Source organism: Dromaius novaehollandiae, chromosome 16 (assembly GCF_036370855.1).
Source record: "Dromaius novaehollandiae isolate bDroNov1 chromosome 16, bDroNov1.hap1, whole genome shotgun sequence".
NCBI lineage: Eukaryota > Metazoa > Chordata > Aves > Casuariiformes > Dromaiidae > Dromaius > Dromaius novaehollandiae.
In genome coordinates, this window is record NC_088113.1 from 17,681,202 (window position 1) to 17,693,461 (window position 12,260).

The 12,260-nt window shown below is 43.6% G+C and overlaps 1 protein-coding gene across 1 annotated transcript in view; it reads left to right on the top strand.

Moving 5' to 3' along the window:
• The window catches only part of CDH4 (cadherin 4), a 460,217-nt gene that overhangs the window by 378,080 nt on the left and 69,877 nt on the right, over positions 1-12,260 (top strand). The gene's annotated exons all lie outside the window — the stretch shown is intronic.

Sequence of the window (12,260 nt, forward strand, 5' to 3'; positions counted from 1 at the left end):
CACCCGAATTCTGTCTCCAGTACAACCCCTCCCAAAGTCTGAGTCCCAAAGTGGCATTCATGGTCTTTGCTGCTGCAGCAGCTGTGGGACATTGTAGCTCTGATTTGGTGCAGAATTTTTGCCTTAATCCTTGTCGATCAGTGGAGCCCTGGGAGAATCTCCTCCCTTGTGATGCTGATATTTTCCTTCTGTAAATTTGTACAATTTGAAGTACTTCAAAATACTTCAGAAAGTACGGGAGGGGGTGAAAAAATTGGCATTTGTCCCCCCTCTGTCAGGTGACAAATAAAGTGGCATACATCAATAGCCCTTTCTAGACCTATCTTGGTTAGCTCTTTGCATTTTACCTTTGGAGGCCGTTACAGAGCCTGCATTTGATGTGCTTTGAATGTTTCGTGATGACGTCCTTGTGCCATTTCCCAACCACTGCTTTCTGGGGAGACACTAACAGCTCCGCTCTTACCTGTCAGTAAAGCTACTGTCCGCTAATTAAAATTAGGAAGAGGTCTTCCAGTGTGTTACCAAGCATGTGCTTTTGGTTTTGTGTGATGCTCTGCATTTAATGCCTCTTCTTCCTGGCATTCTGCAATGTACAGCTTTTCCAAATATAGAAAAAAATATCATTTTAACTGACAAAAATAGGCTTTGCTAGTGTAGGCTATATAAAAAAATGCTCAAAACTCTACCTTCTCTGGTGGTGTATATAACTCATGGTGAAAGGATTTATACCTCACACGTTAAACAAGAATCAATTTAGCATAAGTGATGGGTGGGAGTGACCTTGGACAGGGAAGGGAAGGGGTCCCTGGCTCTGAAGTGAGACGGGGGGCTTAAATTGTGTCTTTTTTTCCATTGGACGGTCAGGTTGCTGGGGCATCACCTACCTGTTCATTGCAATTAAGAGATCTTATCTGATGAACACGTAAGTGATTGGAGGGATCATTTGTTCATCGAGCTGATATCCCACTGACAGTACGTCTCCGTGCGGCAAATAGACCTGATACTTCGACGTAGGTGCAGATGTTTCCGCTCAGGCCGTCCCCAGAGACGACAAGTCCAGCAAAATCCATTTTTAGCAGAGTCAAGCATCCTGCATTTGGAGAAGGCGGCACCGGACACTGGTTTTGTGCTTTTTTTTCCCTCTCCCTCCCTTCCCCCCTGCCCAGCGTAGGCAGGGTGCTGATGGGGTTGGGGCCTGAGACGCATCTTGGCGGGGCGCGAGCCTCCACCACGGCTTCGTGGCGTGAAGACAGGCAAAGCAGGGCTGGGGCAGGAGGCACACCACAGCCTGCTCCTTCCAGACTGATGCAGAAGACTTTGCAAGCACAACCTAGGGCAGATTTGACCTTTCCCCGCTGCTTTTCCTTAAAAAATCAGACAGTTAACTGAATCTGAAGCAGCAGATTATCGCAGGCAGCGCTGAAGCCTGTAGCACGGTTGCTGTCAAAGAGGAAACACAAGTGCTGCTGAGACTGCGAGCAGCCCTCGGAGGGACAGTGACAAAGTGCTCAGAGGTGGGATCTAAATTCTGGCAGGGAAATGCTGGATTTATGGAAATGGCAGAACTTTTATTGCCCCCTCGACATCAGTGCGGCCAGCGTTTTAGTGTAGGACTGTAAGGATATAGAAAGGTCATAGGTTTATATTAATTTCGGAGATATCGATTGGATAGCAAGGTGGGACAGAGGTTTTTAATCAGCAAATCAAAAGCAAGAAGGAGCAGGCAATATATAGGGGGAAGGATAAGGCAGAATCATGATCTTTTTTTGTATATATCTTGTTGCATCCGAAATATTTTTAAAGCTCACAGGGAAACCATATACTTCATGTTAGTTCCCCTGTTGCACCAGGTCTGGGGAATCGAAGCAAGTTAGCACTGCCTAGATAGGAACATGACGCTGACGTCGCACAGCTTGGGGACACCAGGCTGGGCAAGGGACAGGTGGATCGAGGCCAAACAACCAGCTCTGGGCACAATCCCGGGGCTGCCCTGAGGCTACAGGACATGGGTATTCCCAGAGCTTTCCACTGCTTTTCAGGATTACAGCTGGAACTGAAAAAAGTTTCTATTTTATTAGCATAAACTTGTATTAGGTCTAAATTGAAAAAATGTGTTTAAGCACTTCTGTAACTGTACCACAGCTTGGCTTTTTGTTTCTATTTGTTTTTCCTGAAATCTTGAAAAAGCTATTAGGGGAGTAAATTTGGTTTTGCTGCTGACATTTTCTTTTTGTTAGGAAAAGGAGCCCAAGAGCAGTATTTGGAATGCAGATTTCTGTAAATTAAAATGTTAACAAATCTGACCTATTCAGCTGAAACTACTACAACCAAGATAAATTCCCTGGATACAAGTTATTTCTCCAAATGCTTATTGACACATTTATCAGTGCCTATGACACTGCTATGTTAAGCCGTGTTGAAACAGAACGAGGTTTTCGTTTAGAGTCAGAGCTTTCTTCCTTGCTCCATCAATGGAAAGGTGCCTCAAAGCAGGTCTAGTTCAGCATTTCTGTTGCATTCGCCCTTAGCTAGGCTTCCCAGTGATCTCAGCATCTCCACTTAAATGTTGGTATTGACTGGTTTCCTACATTATGCTCAATTCATGGAACATCCAATAAATTGGACTAAGCTTTCCAGCTTAGTCTGTGTGCTGAGAACTGTTTCAGTTAACCTGCAGGAAACCTATTCCGAGACAAATTTGTGTAGTTTATTGCTGTTTCTAAACCCTCATTTCCATAAACCAAGGAGGAAATTAAAAACAGCCTCTAAAATTGTGCTGGTCTCTCTAAATGTGTCTGACATTGAAGACAGCAAAATGAAAAGCTAAGGTATTAAAATATTGATGGCTTTAAAGTTATCTTACCTGGTTCCCATTAATCTGGATGTAAATATGGTTACAATGCTCTGTGTCCATTCATTCATTACTACTGCGCTTAATTGAATGGATCCCCAAGGAAGATAAAGATAATTGGACTGCACTTCATAAAAATTATTAAAGGAGGACAGTTTAGCAACAGTCTGATTTAAGCTCCTGCCTGCATAAGGGTGAAAAATGCCGAGGGTGGAACAAAGGAACATCTATGCCTTGAACTAATAGGGAAAAATGATAGGGATTTAGACTGTGCCAGAGGTTCAAAGGTACATTCAAAGAGCCGGCTGAGATGAAAAGGTTAAAAGCAGATACTTGCTCTAAAACAGGAAAATGTGAAGAAAATGCAGGGAACTTGTAGTTGATTTAATAAAACTAGAAGGAAAAGATCAAGTAGTGACTGAAGCACAAAACATATGGATTAATAAGCAGGATGTGTGGATTAATAAGGAAGGCTATGAACGGGAGGAGGACAGATTATAATGAAGTTCTAGGGGGGAAAACCATGCTAATTTATCTAATTTATGGCAGGCTGCTGCAGAAATAGGTGGTACTGCTCGGAACTGCTAGCCGTGATGCCTGCTGAATTTAGCAGCATATCCAGGTTCCAGACTGCACTGTTCTTTCTTTCTCCGTGGAAATACATATCAGAGGTAAAAAAACAGGTTGGTTGTCCCCAGCTGGGGCTGTTAGACAGGCTGAACTTCCATACTTCTGTTTCTCATTCTGAAAAGTAGCATTTCTCCGTGTCACCATGCAAACGAGACCGGAGCTGTCCTGCACGTTGGCTCGTTTTGTCTGCTGCTGCTCAGACTGGCGTCCGGACCATGCGCCCGAAAGCAGCCGGTGAGCTCTTGGTGCAGTGATTCAACTCCATCAGCTATTTTGATTTCTCTGGTGGCAGAATGTCTGTCTCAGCAGCACAGGAAACCTGCACTGGGGCTGTAGCATAGGCACGATCTTCCTCTGAAGAGCTTCCACTAAATATTTTATGAACGAGGACTTTGAGCAAGGAGGAAAGGGGAATAAAAAAAAAGAAATGAGAGAAAAGGAAGCGTTTGATTCCACATGCTGCTGGCAGGCCAATAAATGTCGAGACATCTCAGATGTCATCCAGGCTTATTTGAGATAATAAGTGTTTTGGCTCTGCGGTGCTTGTAGTGTAATGTTGCTAACTTTTTGAGCTCTTCTTTAGAGAGGAGGCCCTTCCCAATGCATTCGTCTTAGGTTAAGAAAAAATAAAGCAAGTCAGGAACTCTTGAGTTGTTTCTTCCCAATTTCTATGTGTTTATATGTCTTTTAAAAGTGATTGGAGCACAGCTGCTGCAAATGCTTTTAAAAATACATGAAATCCAATTCTATGATTACTACATTCGGCTTTCTGGAAACGTGATGTTACTAGTCTTTCTCAAGTGAGTGAAAGATAAAAGGGAGTGCCTGCCAACAACCAAGTTAGTGCCTTATTTTATTTATGAATGAAACGGCAGAATTTTTGTGGGGGACGTGCAAAAGTTCTTCTCATTGGCAGAGACAGTTACCTCTTTTCCAACACTGTGGTTTTGCTGCAAGTAGATGTTTCTGAGAGCGCAGAGTTTGGAAGAGTTATGTTAAGAAAAAATGCGGTATTCTGTTCTTCCAAAAACCGTCATTGGTTTGTACCATCTGTAATAACTCTTTTGGGTACATTTATCTCTTGGTAACTGCAGGTATCCGTTGGAAACCTCCTCATCCCTTCATTTCGAAATGCTGGGACTGGCTGGGAGTAGCGAAGGCATCACACTGGTCACAGCTGGGAATCAAGTTAACCATTGGGACTGCTATAATTTGTCCTTCCTGGAATAGTCCTACGGGTGCCAATACACTAGTTTACACAAACCCAGTGTATTCAGTCTGGGCTTTTTTTTCCCAGCCAGCTAGTACTCTTTAAGTATAGCAATCAGGTAGCATAGACCTAGCCTTGCTTACTGTACCGGGAAATTTTCCTCTGATGAGACAGTCCAGCAGCTTTCAGTCCTTTTTATGCCCCTGGAATATAACAAAAGGAATTTATTCTGTTCTGAATCGTGGTCCCCTGTGTTAATTATTTCCCCTTCACTGCGTATCAATGTGATGCACTGCAAAGCTGCGCCTCCGCCGCCGAAGAGGGCTGGAGGAACATCTGTTGCAATATGATTTTGAAGGATCTTGACATGATACAAGTGATATATGAGTGAATCTGCGCAGATTATCAGTCGTGTATGTGTACTGACAAAATACAAAGAATGAGCGAAAGTGACATCTAAATGGCTTGACTGCATCATAAGAATTTCTGTTTCCCATTTTCCTTGCTCAAATTAGCCATCTCCCAGGAGCAGTGAGGACTAATGCAAAATTGGTAAGAGTATGTCACCTTCTGACAGGCACCATCTAACACTCACAGCATTTGCTATTTGTATCTATTATAGGAGTTCTTTAAAGTGAGAGGGATTCTGGGTTTTAGGTTCTCTCCATTATTTTTCCGAAGAACTGAAACAAGGTTGTTTGGTTCTGCTGAACACCAGCGTCTTGTGTGTGAAGATGGAGTTCTTGTATCGCTGCATTAAAACATGCAGAAAAATGCTTCCCCGGCCAGACTCACGGGAGGAGGAAGAAAGTGGGGGATTAGTCATTATTTTGCCAGCAAGGCACATCCATTTCTGTGAATTTGGACCACAAGCCTCTGTGTTTAGCTTCTAGCTTCACAGGCTCCCAAGGTATTTTCCTAAGACTGAGATGACTAACCACTGGAACAGACTTCCAGGGGTAAGTAGATTTTCCACTTCTCACGGTCTTCAAATGCTTGGAAGCCTGTCAGGAGCATGTCTCGTAGTCAGACATAAATTATTATCCTAACTGGGGTAAGCAGGTAAAATGCTATCGCGTATTCTGTACAGCAGGTCAGGCTGTGGGTTTTGCTTGTCCCTTCCAGCCTTAGCGTTTGCAGAAGAGTTTCTCTTTGATGCTCAAAGCCGTCCCCGCCGTCCTGCCGCGCAGCACACTGCCCGCGTTGTCTGCGGGCTGCCGTGCCCCATCCCGGGGATTTGCACAGCACAAAGTCGTTCTGGGGGATGAAAGCCGCTCCATAAATGTCATTTGTTGCCGAATAGTGTATTATTCCTGATACCTTGTAATTTTCCGGGTCTGTATAACAAAAATGTAAATACTGAGGCTTTATATATTAATATGCCTGAAATCATTACTTAAAGATAAAACTGGTTAAATTATTCAGTTATAAAATTATCCCATTTCCACAGCAGCATATCCTGTCAAAGGAAGAGCTGATTAGCCATAAGCTGAATTTAGCCAGTAGATTTATGCTTGATTCTGGTTTATGTTTCCACGTTGTATGTAGGACTGATTTGAGCTTGCTCCATCATTCCAGCATGCATTTCATTTTCTCATTATAGGCAAGAGTGACCTTTTTCAGCAAATTATGGTGAGGAGCACTGCCACTCATCAGTGAAGAAGGTTCATTTTATTAACCCCATTTGCTGCCTTTGGAAACGCGCCGTGCATCCCGTGGAGGGCCACTTGTCGTTATTTGAGATACCAGCCCTTAGCCGGTGGGGAGGGCTTCAGTCTTCTCCGAGCGTTGTTGGCCCTGCCGTGCTTAGCGGGTTCCCCGGTCGCCTTGTTGCAATGTGGGAAGGGTGTGAGGGAAGCCTCGTCGCAGGAACAACACCGTTTGTTTCAGTTAACAAGGGAATTACGTCAGCGGTCCTGAAGCCTTGTTTCAGGACCGGGAAAAGATGTTTCTCCCCAGCTGCATTTCCCGAGTGCAGTGGCTCTGTGTCTTTCTGGTAGACCTTTCCATCTGTACCTTTCCATCTTCTGCATGATGGCTGCAACTCTCTAAATAAAATGCTGTCAGTTAGTTTTTAGAGCTTGTGTATAAGGAGAGTTACTCTTAATTGCTTTTCCTTGCTTTCTCCCTGACAGCTGGGTAGAACAGGATGACTGATACGTCCAGGGCGCCGAGCAGGAGGCCTGGAAGACAGTGGCATGAGTATGTGTTTCATGAAAAAAAGATTTGGAGATAACAGGAGAAATGGCTAAAGAACAGAAGGGCTGAGAAAAGCTTAGAAACTGTGGGAGCCCAGTGAGCAGAGTGGAAAATAGCCATGTTATTTACCTCCCAAAAAATTCACCGGCGAGATGAGCAGGGCACAGATGTAATGGGCTGAAGACCGACTGATTATACAAATTGTGAAGGTCTGTTGGCACAGTTTGAATCTGAGTTTGTGTAACCAATCGCTCACTCTAGCTCCAGTTTCATCTGCACACATTCACTCATTATCCTCCCCATGCTTAAACGCTAATGGCCCTGTCATCACTGGGGGTTTGGGAAGTAAATAACATTGACAAACAAAGACAAACACTAATAAAGAAAGTAAGTCAGAGCAAGGAACACGCATTTAATCATGCAACCTGGACAGGCCGAGGATGTTTTATGCTAGCCTGTGTTGTTAATCCTTGACTGATGGATGTGTGACATTTAATCCCTGACACCTCTGCTTCGGGGGAGGGAGGCGTGCTGGTGGGCGCGTCGCGTGCTCTGAAACGACAACAGCCCCTGTTTGGTTAGGGGAGCTGTGGGGATGCACGGCTGATAGTTTCCATGGACCCTGATCATGTCCTTCCTAATACTTCACTCTATGCAACAGGAGCTCTGTGGGATTCAGCAAATCATGGTCAGCTTGTCCCCAGGACAGCAGTCCTGCAGAACCCCCTCTGCTCTAACGTTTTTGTTATTGCCAGTTTTGAACTTAACGCTCAGTAACTTCTGCCTTGTTGTTGGCATTGCTGAGGTGCCTTATGGACATGACTAGGGCATGGTGTGTCTCCTTTGCCTCTCCTCCCGGCCTCTCAAGGGAGGAGGGCATCAGGGCTGTCGCTGGGGGACGAGGCGGGACCCTTGGCTTTGTGGCCGTGCCGATCCACCTGAGGTGGCTTCACCTTTGCAGACCGGTTGTTGAGGAGGCTTCATCTTCTCTCGTCAGGAGTTTTATGCCTGAGGCTGACAGTCGTGTTGTTCCGGGGAAATGTAGCTGTCATGGGAGCTGACGGGAGCCCGCCCCTGCATCGCCGTGCTTCCGCTGCAGTGAATGTCTGACAGGGCGGTCTGCCATACGCGGCTCACGTTCTTCTTGGTCCTGCTCCTGTCCTAAGGCATTTCATCCTTCATCATGTCATGCTTTTAACAAAGAGGATCAAACAGAGCAATACTGTGGCTTTTTTATGAATGTAATTGTTCTGTGAAGAGTTTTTCAGCTTAAGTCCCTGTGCATTATATGTCCTTCCTGAAGATGAGTATAGAAGGATGGTCTAACCACAAAACAGAGATAATTAGTGTTTAAGAGCATAGCCACAGCCAGTTTACATCTCCTGTGGACCTGACTCCACCAAGACTGATTCCTGCAGTTTGGCTCAAATGAAGAGAATTTCTTCCGACTCACACGTGTATGGAGCTGTTCTCTGTCTGTCCAAGTAGCTCCCCAGTTTGTTTTTTTTCTTCTTTTTTTCCGTTGTGTTATACACCTGGCTTCCTTTAAGTATTGCGTAAGTTTTTCTTTAAGTATGGCATTAAGATGCTACAGCCTGTGAAGGAGCACGTATGAATTCACGTGTTAAACTGTAATGACATTTTCTTACTGGTATTTGGGCAAGCTGTCAGGGAGATGTTACCAAATTGAAAGACTACATGATTTGGGTTTGACCTACTGAGATAGAATAAACCTTTGAGTTTAATTGGTCTGATTAAAGAGTCTCAACAAGAATAGGACTGATACCCAACTTAATCAGTTCTCTTTTAAATGTGAAAATCTTTAGAGCCACTCCTATAAGAAAATCCCACATACACTAATAATCTGTAGACCCTTTTCTTTCTTCAAGCACATTTGAGTTTGTTCAGAGAGTTCTGGTACAGTCTGGTTGCACTTGTTTCAAGTTGCTTGTGAAATCCCACCTCTGACTACAGTGGGTTGGTTTATACATTATTCAATAGTAAAATCCCAGCTGAATAGGGAGAAAAAAATGTTAAGTATCGGAGTGGAAACCTCACCAGGTCCTTAGCATAATCTCTCTGGCTCAGACCTGCATTTCTTTTTTCATTTGAGCTTGTCTTACAGTGGAGAATAGTGTATCATTCCAATTTTAGTTAGAAGACTACCTGCTCAGCTCAGACAGATTTAAAGTTTTTCCTCTGGTACATCACATACTTTCCAACAGGCCCTTCCCCTCTCTAAATGGATTATTGTATAAATCTGCACCAGGTCAAGTGAAATAATTAAACACAAGCTGGCTCTACTAATTAACTTATCCATAGACCACTGTCTGTTATTGGCATTTTAAAGAGAGACTTACTTAGTTAACTCTTTTCTTTCTAGACCTAATAGTAATTTTTTAATAATACAGCCCCTTCCTATGTTTAAGGGTATAGACTTACAATAATTAAAACATAATCTTTGGATATATTTCTTACTAAAATATTATCACTGACACATTTCCTAGAGCATGAATGAATTTGCAGCATGTTTCAGTTTGCAGCAGCTACTTTCCCTAACAGAGCCTAAGAAAAAGGCAGCAGAAATGCTGAATGGATGTAACTGCCCCAAGACCAGATTTGAAGAAAGCTCTATTCTGAGTGTGTTCTTAAAATGGAAGGTTATCCGTGAAGACAACAGAGATACTCCTATGGGCTTGTGAAGTATAATTAAAATGGCGATATATCTAGTGTCTTTGTAGTGCATTTCCTCAGAAATTTGGATAAGCGTCAGGATCAGGATGCGTGTCATTGCTGGGGATGTACTACTTGCAAATAGACAGAAATGTGTGCGCAGGGACAAAAATGTGAGAGCTTTGCTATTCTGCACCGTGAATACCATCAGATTCCCTGAGTTCTGTGCTAATTAGCATCCAAAAAGGTGGCAGGAGGTGGCTTTTGACAGGGAGAACAACTGCTCTTGTTCGACACTCCCAAGCAATACTGGCTATAAATAATAACGCAGAGCTTCAGGTGCGGAGACTTGAAGCTTTCTCCATTGACCACAGCCCGAGAGAGGAGCTCTTGGGTAAGGCCAGCAGAGTTGCCTGTGCGGGCAAGGAGCTGTGTATTGCTTTCCCCAGAAATGCACAGCAAAGCGTCTAGGTCCTTGCGGTAGCGGAGTAGTGAAGCAGTCTGATCTTTTGTCTTATTAACTTCACAGTCTTTTTTTCCCAATTTGTAGGCCAACTATTTTCCTTTTCATTGTTGTCGTGTTATTCCAGCTTTTAAAACTTGTACGGATTTAACGTAAGAAATGCTGGTTAAGTAGAGTGTGTGTCGGTACAATGATGTTTCATTCAAGCTGCTCCTTTTTTGCACTTAAAATGCTTTCTGTTTCAAATGCCTTTCTGGAAAAATGCATGTAGTTTTCAGTTAAAGTAAACGGGTCGTATACTGAGTGACCTCAAATCTGATGGCTAAAATTTAAAAGGGGAACTAATCGGATAAAACGTGGTGACTCATCTTACCCAGGCATTCAATAAGTTGGCCTTTGCAGTCTTAATTTGTGCAGCTCTATTAAAAATAAACAGATTGCAGTCACACATTCATATCAGTGTGGAACGCATCTCCGTTTCTAAGGAAGAATCTCACTTTAATGGTTAAAAGTTGGGGCAGTTCCTAAAACAGGGTTACGCTGGCCAGGCTGATATCTGTTGCCTGAGGATCTGGAGCAGGGTTTGGAAATCAATAGCTCGTGAGTCTCGTGGAATTGGTAAAGCTTTTCTGGTAGGTTTCTGCTTTTCTTAAGGGAGGATTCGATATCACCCAGGCAAACCTGTGCCAAACGCCTGCTTGGAAAGCGTTGTCTTCCCCTTCTGAAGGTGAATTTCAATGACATACAAAGAGCAGCAGGGCCTCCTTCTTTCTTTAACACTTTGCAAACCCTGCGGTTTGTTTGCCTTGCGGAGGAGCTGGCCCAGCCGTAGAGATCTGCAGCGTCTGAAATATCATGCAATATATTGTGTGTGTTTTGCTCGCAGCGGAGCTTGTACTGAGGTGAAGTGAAGTAGCAGATGAGAGGATACTCCACACATTATTCATTCTGGAAGTGGTTTGTTTTGGAGATGTGTATGTTTCTGCAATTATTTTAGCCATTAAACTTCAGCCCTGCAAATGCTTTCATCTTGGCTGATTCCATCTTTTTGTGGCCATGGCAATGCAGAGGAGCGTGATGGGAAATGCATTATTAGATTTGAAAATTATGTGCTTTCCCCCCACCTCCCACCTGGATGCTTGATAGCAGAAGACATGATGTTCAGCAGAGAAGGTAATGAACAGTATTTGCTTGTAAATCAGCGGCTAGATATGGCTTGAATGATACATATTTGAGCATAAAGAGAAAATCTGAAAGGGTTACCAGTGCTCCTGAGTATCGAAAATCTGCCCTATGGATGCCCATGACAGCATGGGCTGGAGAAGCACCAAGGGACTGCATACCTGCAACATAGCATCTATTTATGAAGCCATCACTACTCTGCCTGTGGCTCCTACAGACATATCTAAGCTAGCTTTCCACTAGGTAGCTTCACTAGTGCTAATAACATTGCTTGAAGACCAGGGAAATCTGCGGGGCAGGGGATGTGTCTTTGGGTAGCTGGCCCACCTGAAGCTGCTTCTGTCGTGGCAGCGTTTCTGTAAGCACACAGACTAGCTAGCTGGAAAATGTCTCAGCTATGTCCGTGTGAGGGGAAAATGAAACAACAGCAATCACATATGTAGATGATCCTGATTAGGCAGGAAACGCCCCATAAGAGTTTCCCACCCCCAGATTAAGACAAAATAATGAATTTTAAAAATCATAATTACCCATCAGAAAAACACCTGGAGAGAATCAACATTTTTATTTTAATAGTTGCAAAAATGTCACAGTGATGTTGATCTTTTAGAATGATTTTTGACATTTTAAAAGATCCATTTTTAAAAAAGTTATCTCAAACATTTTTAAAAAGGGGCATTTGACCATTTTGAAATTTAAAAATAAATTCCAAGAGAGAGGTTTCAAATTCCCTTCCTTAGGAGCAGTTTCACTGTTAGCATCTTCTGATGAAAAACCACTTTGTCATAATACTCCACCAGTTTTAGTCCTCAGGCCCCTTCAGCTCTCTATATGGTCTCTGCCACTACTGTCATTCTGCCATAGCAAAAAGGGTATTTAGGGCTGTTCCACTGAAAGCTAATTCCACTGTTCACAGTAAGAACCTATTAACATAACTCAGAGTGACCACTGCCCGCAGTATTAGCACCTTCAAAGGCTGACTGACAGATCTGAGAAGCGGGTTTTGCATGATTGTGCCGACCCCAGACGCTGTAGCGGGGCACGCTCGGAGA